Source organism: Anoplophora glabripennis, unplaced genomic scaffold (assembly GCF_000390285.2).
Source record: "Anoplophora glabripennis isolate ALB-LARVAE unplaced genomic scaffold, Agla_2.0 scaffold392, whole genome shotgun sequence".
NCBI lineage: Eukaryota > Metazoa > Arthropoda > Insecta > Coleoptera > Cerambycidae > Anoplophora > Anoplophora glabripennis.
The window spans coordinates 339032-346878 of NW_019416500.1; positions in this window are offsets into that span (position 1 = coordinate 339032).

The window sequence follows — 7847 nt, forward strand, 5'->3', positions numbered from 1 at the left end:
CCTTTAAAATACTCTCGTACCATTTTCTATGCGAACTAATTATTTAAATTTTATATATAGATTTAAAAATATTCTTCTCAATTGCGGATTAATATAGTATTAAAAACACTTTCTCAATAAATTTCAATTTTTCTTGCACAATTAATTTTAAATAATTTATAAAAATTGCAGTAAGTCAAGTCAAAGGGTGCAAAACCATGTGTAGATTTCGACTAAAAAAATACTAAAATAAAATTTTGCAAATATTGGCACATATCAAAAACTGATAGAAAACCTAGGATTTGCAATTTAGCAAGATTATATTTTCTATATCTGCGCATTCTTATTTCATTTGTTTGTTTATTAAGGACAGTAAATTCGGGTAATTCTGTACAATAAATATTGGGCACTTTCCATTTAAATGTAATATTTTTTGAAAAAAATTTTACTGTAATACAGTGACAGTGACTTCTTAATATTATTTATCGTCACATCCCGATGCCTCAAAAGGTCCTTCTTTGAATAGTAGACCGGAGTTGCCGCAGATGGCTCTATGGTTGACCTCCATTTTCTATTTCTACTTTTTCACTTAAAGCTCGAAACTTGGAACCTGATATTTATCTGTTGTTGTTGCCTATGACACCTTCTCGATGGCACTTCTCAACTTTGCATTGATTTGTGTTCGACAATTTTTTGTGTCCTTTCACTATTTTTGTTTTTGATATAAAACGTAGTCTACCGCACTACACTGTAAAAAAAATCGGTGCGAGTGAAAGCAATAAAGGGTCAGAATGAATTCATTGAGTGAAATTATTGAGTACATTTTCACTCAATATTTTGATCATTTTACTCATTTGTGATTATATTTAAACTAAAACTGAGTACTTTCACTCAAAAATAGGTGCTCCTACTGCTCCTTAAATAAATTCTTCATGTAAACTCGTATTTGGTGCACTTGTACCTAAATCAGAGTAATTGTCCTCATTACTGAGTGATTCCATCTTTTTTCATGTCCAGTTGCATTGTTTTTGTCTGTTCCCATCGTCCCATTAGGTTATCTCGTGACCGTGGCGTGGTGGATGGCAGTATGGCGTATGGTGTGCTTTGGAGTTGGACAAGTATCGGTTTATCTGGTTATTCTAGTGAAAATTATATTTAAATGCAGTGATTTAATTACAATAATTAAAGATAATATATTAAGTCTCGATTAATATTTGATTAAGAAAACGTATAGTTAAATTATTATCTATAATTACATATTTGTAATGTAATATTGTCTCTAAAATAAATCTGTGTAGAAACCACTGTGGCAGCTTAGTAGTTTATGACTTTAATACAATGATATTTAAATTAAAATTACTCAATAATAGTTAAATTTAAATCATATTAAAGAAAAAGACAACTCTAAATTGGTTCACTCACTCAGAATAGAGTCAAAAGTCACTCAATTGATCACCAGTAACCGAATTTAAGTAAACTAACTCATTTCTGATGCAATAGTTTCACTCAGTTATACTCATACTAATAGAGTGAAAATTTCACTCAATTGGGCGTGGGTAGAAGTTGATACATTAATGAGTAAAACTGAGTGAAATTTGAGTGATTTTTTTTTTACAGTATACGGCAGTAAGGCCTGGAGGAATTGAACACCAGATATACGATCTATGTCTGAACTGAGATCCTGGTTAATGAACTGTAGATGATTCTAGATTGCCACTGTCGATTTTCGAATGTCAGGACGCTGTTAAAACAGTGAGGTTTCTACTTTTCCTGAGGCGAGCTTGACCCATTGTCAGCGCTTTACAGCTATCTTCTATGGTCGCTCTGCCAGCAGCATCTGGCTCTTGGTCGTTGTCTACTCTGGCTCAATGTGTCACGATCGGTTTTGAGCTAGTTCCATGGACAGCTGTGGCGGTGGAAATCGAAAGCTCGATGAAAATCTTGATACTTGATCGACACTGTTGGAGTGGCTTCATGTCTTCAGTCATATAAGGGCTTCTGAGGAATTTTCGAAATTTAATATTAATTATAATATTTGTGGTAAATCCAATACTAAATAAATCCCTCATCTTGTAGATGAGTAAATGTAAACATATGTAACAGAAATGGAGTCCAATAGTCTAATAGTCAATAAATAGAGCGTCAAAGATTTCCCATCATAATTAATATATAACTGTAGAACGAAAGCGAGTCGACAAAATACATATATTTTCTCTTTTACGTCATAATAAGATTCCGAACAATTAAAATGCTATAAAAATGTAGCAGCCTACAAAAGTTTTTCCACGAAATCGTGAATTTCCGACACCCACAACTTATTTTTACAGCATGTAACACTTGACTGGAGGCAGATACGATATTTCACGAAATTAGCTCGAAGTAGTTGGAAAATATTAAAGAAAATATTATTTATTTTTTCAACTGTGACACTCTGTAACTCAATTTTTGGACTAAGGTAAGAAGTGGACTTATTTTGAACCATTCTATATCTGGTGGAGCGTTGTACACACTCTTTAGATACAAGTATATCTAACCACATAGACAAGATCCGCTACTGATTATATTGCCGAAAACAATTACTTTATGGGCTATGTCTCCCAATATAAGTGAGCTAAAAATAAAAGACATGTTTTTTTAAATGTACGAGCAATGTATTATGTATCAACACGTTCACATTATTACAGCGAATTAACTGATAGGATGAAATAATTCTGTGGGGAAATGAGGTGAATACTAATACAGGCGTTGTCCTCACGCATATACACTCGCAATATGATCAGAATGAATAATGTAAAGGTCTTCTTGTCGAGCGTTAAAACAATTAATGCTTTTTCCACGAAGTGTCAGCTGACTCCTACTGAAAGGAATATTTCCTGAAATCTTTCTCGAAACGGTTTTTGTACATGATAAGGCATTTACAGTACTGCGAAATATAAATTTTCTTCCTTCGTATCCCTATTTAGTCATTTTATAATATTGTATCTTTTTCCAGGAACTGATTTGAATATAAAAATTCCATAGATGTGGACGGAGTATAGGTAATTTATTTCCATCAAACTTAATAAACAATGTCATGTTGGACAAATTTTAGTGACAAAACTGTTCTCTTCAATGGGGTGTTTGCCACGTTTTTAGATATTAACAGAAAATGAAATAACCTCACAAAAAATTAGTTTCTTTTTACTTTTGTGTGAAGTCATTAACTGGAATTAAAAAGAAATAAAACTAAAATGAATTTGGCGGACTGTAATGTGTTAAACATGCCTTAATTGCACCGTCTTTTAATAGGAAGCTCAACTAAAATGTCATACTACTGTCCTCCTTTTATTTAGTCGTAGAAAAACAGAGATGAGTTACTTAAATAAGAAATTTTTTTAACAACGTAACAAGGTCCGTAGTCCAGTACGTTGAAAATTGAATTAAAATGAAGTCAAATAAAAATTTATGCAAGGAGTTTTTATCAAAATTGCTTATATGATTCGTATTTTCTTCACTGCAGAGTAATATTATAGAACAGAACAACAATTATAGAACACTACATTTTTGCAATAGCAATAATTAACCTTTCTTAGTTTGTCGCAAGAAAAGAGAAGAAGGCATCACACGTAGGTACTAATATTGGTTACGACAAGATTATTATTAAGTACCTATATTATTTTTAGTTACATTCACTTCTGAATATATATGCACAAACAGATTGACCGAAGAAATATTTTTGACAGTGAAATCTCTGTTGGATGAAATATAAAAAGTAACGCAGTCAACAGCTCCTTTGATGTTTTGGACTAAACAGGAATGACCTCAAATTGCCGATATTTTATTGAAAGAAATACATCATTTCCTATTTGACGCTGTAAATAAAATATACTTTACAGTTTCGTATTTACATGAACATTTGGAAAAAATACGGGCAAGGAGGATTATTCTATAATCTACTAAAATACAAAGCAACTTCATAAACTCTTACAAGATGATACATATTTGAAAGGGAATGTACGAAAATCATCCAGAACAATAAATGTTGAGGACTGCTGACGAACGATATTGTGCTTTTGCATGACGATGTCCAGACCCATAATTAGCTTTATCGAATCAAGAATTGCTTCAGCATTTCGCATGGGAAATTACGGGATATCCTGCATGTTTAGATTTAACACCATGCAAATTTAATATGTTTTAATTTTAAAGATTTCTCAGTTCGGCCATGCAGAAGCACCTAATCCAGCGCTGTACTTCGTGCCTTGGTTGGAGCATAGATCCCAATAGCGCCCCAGATGCTATGTATTTTTACTACCGAATAGGCCAGGAAATATAGAGTTGGACGCGATTTTTTGTTTCGGCAAGCTGAATTTATCACTATAGATGCTAAATATTATGTACAATAACATACTAGTTTCCACAGTCATAAAAATGGGGGAAGATTGTTTACAGGCTGGTTAATTGTATAATTTTTACGTAATTTCACGTTTTTCGCTTATAACTTTTTTCGGTTCATTTCTACGAGAAAACACTAAAGTACTTTATTTCGTCTTCAAAAGACCTACAAAACTAGCCCTCGAGCATCAAAAAATATTGATTAGATCAAAAGTTATAAACAGAAGAAGTTTATTTATGACTTTTGAATTAAACACTTATAAACTGCGTTATTATTACCAGAACGTTTTGGCATCGCATCCTCTCATTCCTTATCACTGTCTAATAACTCACACGAAATCGGTAAGTTGAATATGTTACAAGTTATGGCCTTATAAATAAATTAAATAATTATTAGTATGGACGATCCCGAGGATCTTCCACAATCGCACTGATTTTTTTCATGGTAGATTTCATAATAATACATTTTTTTTTTAATTTCAAATTTGCAACCTGGAAATTTTTTTCATTTTTAGCCTTAGTTGCAAAATGAAATATACGACGCACGAGAGTGATATAGTTATATATTATTATATATTCGGAAAGCTTATGAAAAAAGTTAATAAAAATATCGTCAAGTTCCGTTGAAAGACAACGGAGTTACAGGCTGTCAAATATATTATTTTCAAGTGAATTTCGCTTATTTAACGGCAGGACTATGAATATTATCGTCATTTTCTTCGGACTCGCTGTCGTTCGCTTCCCCCACCCTTCCGCCGCGCTACGGCTCACCGAAAGTCAAGCGACCCACTGACTTTTGACAATATTTCTTATGCACTTAACATACTTCCACAAATAAAATATTTTTACCTGGGAAAGTACTCGGGTTGCCGGTTATAACAGTATTTTTTTTGCCGCTACCAACCTCATTTGTTTAACAATAGGCCGTCAACTTTGACAGTCTGTAACTCCGTTGTTTTTCAACGAATCTTGACGAATTTTTTTAACTTAAAGCTCTTTTCATACGTTTTCCTCCGAATATGTAATAATATATAACTATATCACGATCGTACATCGTATATTTCATTTTGTAACCAAGGCTAAAAAATAAAAAAATATTCCAGGTTGCAAATTTGAAATTTAAAAAAATTATAGATTTCAATGTATTATTTTGAAATCTACCATGAAAAAAATCAGTGCAATTGTGGAAGATCCTCGGGATCATCTAGACTAATAATTAGTTAATTTGTTTATAAGGTCATAACTTGCAAACTATTCAACTTACCGATTTCAGATTTCGTGTGAGTTATTAGACAGTGATAAGGAATTAGAGGATGCGATGCCAAAACGTTCTGGTAATAATAACGCAGTTTATAAATGTTGAATTCAAAAGTTATAAATAAAATTCTTCTGTTTATAACTTTTGATCTAATCAATATATTTTGACTCTCGAGGGCTAGTTTTGTAGGTCTTTTGAAGACGAAAAAAAGTACTTTACTGTTTTCTCGTGGAAATGAACGGAAAAAGTAAACGAAAATCGTGAATTTACGTCAAAATTATACAATTAACCACCCTGTAAACAATCTTCTCCCCATTTTTATGACTGTGGAAACTAATATGTTATTGTACATAATATTTAGCATCTATATAGTGATAAATTCAGCTTGCCGAAATAAAATGTCGCGAAATGGTCATTTCCCAGCTTATTCTCCTGGCCTACGAAAGATTAGTTTACTAAACATGAGCTTTTCTCCGTCTTCAGGGTCAGATGAAGATGATATTTTGTTAGATTCTAATTTAGAAAGGTAGAATTTGTTTAAAAATAAACCAAGGAAGGTAGTACATCTTTAAGTTAATATGTGGAATTACAAGGGGAATTATATCCTCTTTATTATTAACATTTCTTCATTTATAATATAGTGTGTAGTATGACCACCTATTGAGTACATTAACCTATACTATGTGACAGTTAATATTTGTATTTTCATTTTTGATAATTGTTACAGTAAACACAAGTGTCTTTGTTTTATCTATTAATATCGTTTAGTTCATAGTTAGCTGTCCCCATTGTGAATGTTATCGCTATCCCAATGGTCTTTTTTTAAAAATTAAACTCGTTTATATTATTTATTTATTTCATGTTATACTAAATTTTTTGTTATACTAAATTAGAAATCTGTTAATCAGTAACATAGATAAATTAAAAAAAAATAAAAAGTATTAAAATATTTTAAGGACTAGAAAATTCGTAAACGTGGGAAAAATTCAACAATTTTTGGTGGTTTCTGGTATTTCACGAGACCTAAAATACATAGGTAAAAAATCACGGTTTCGATTAGCGAGAAAATGTCTTCATGTGTTTAACAGACACAAAGTGTTTTTCATTTTTTGTTAGCTTTTTGTAGTGTTGAATAACTTATTTGTTTCCGAACATATTTGATTTTTATAAACAAATTTTTATGCAGTATTTTCATAGAATCCTCTATGTAGTTTTTTTTCTATTACTTCCGGGTTCTTTTAACCCAAAACTATATTTTTTTAATGAATACGCACTCCTTTGGTTTTTCAAATTGGCGTCACATTCTCTTTGAAATGATGTACCATACATAATATTCATGTAATTTTACATAGTCTAAGTACTTGAAATACAAATAATTTATTGATGTTTGTACCTGAAAAAGAATCATTATTTTCAAGGAAAATTTATTCAGTTTTAAAAAATCGAAAAGTATACCTATATTATACGTTTGATTTTTAACCGAAAAAACAGAATTGACAGAAAAATATCGTTTACGTCACTGGATTATCCACAAAAAACTGCATGAAATTCACTTAAACATCAAATACAAATACATTCATAAACAAATCAGTTACTAAATTTACTGTTTGTCCATTTTCTCGGGAAGTAAAATCCCCCAAAGTTATAAAATTTGGCTCATCCTGCACTTCTGTAGAATACATTTGTTAATAGAATGATGTGTTCAAGAGTATGAAGGTATAGAAATCTACTAGTATCTTTTATTCCAATTTTATATAAATTTGAGGATTAATAGAAAAATATAATATTATTGACATTACTTATACATATGTGTTTAACAAGAAAGTGGAAGTAGAGAATTTTCATAACATAACTTTTTAAATGAACGATAGCCTCATTTATTTATTTATAATAATAGTAAAATAATTCAAAATTGAAATTTTAATTAATATTTCGTTTAACAATAATTTTTGACATTTTTGTAAATTAAAAAAAAATTAATTATAAAAAATGCATTTTTTCTGGGGTTCAGGGCTATTCTACGAATCCGAAAATATGCCCATTGTTATTTTTTCGTCGAGCTACCCCAGTTAAAAAAAAATAAGTTTCTACGATGAATAGAAGCCGAGATATTGCAAAATTTACAGCGCGCATCAATTTGAGCTTCCCCCACCACCACGCCGCCGGCCGCCGGACAGATTACTTAGCGAGTACCTTCTCTTTAAACGGTTCGTGAGTCGTTAATTTTCCATATTTT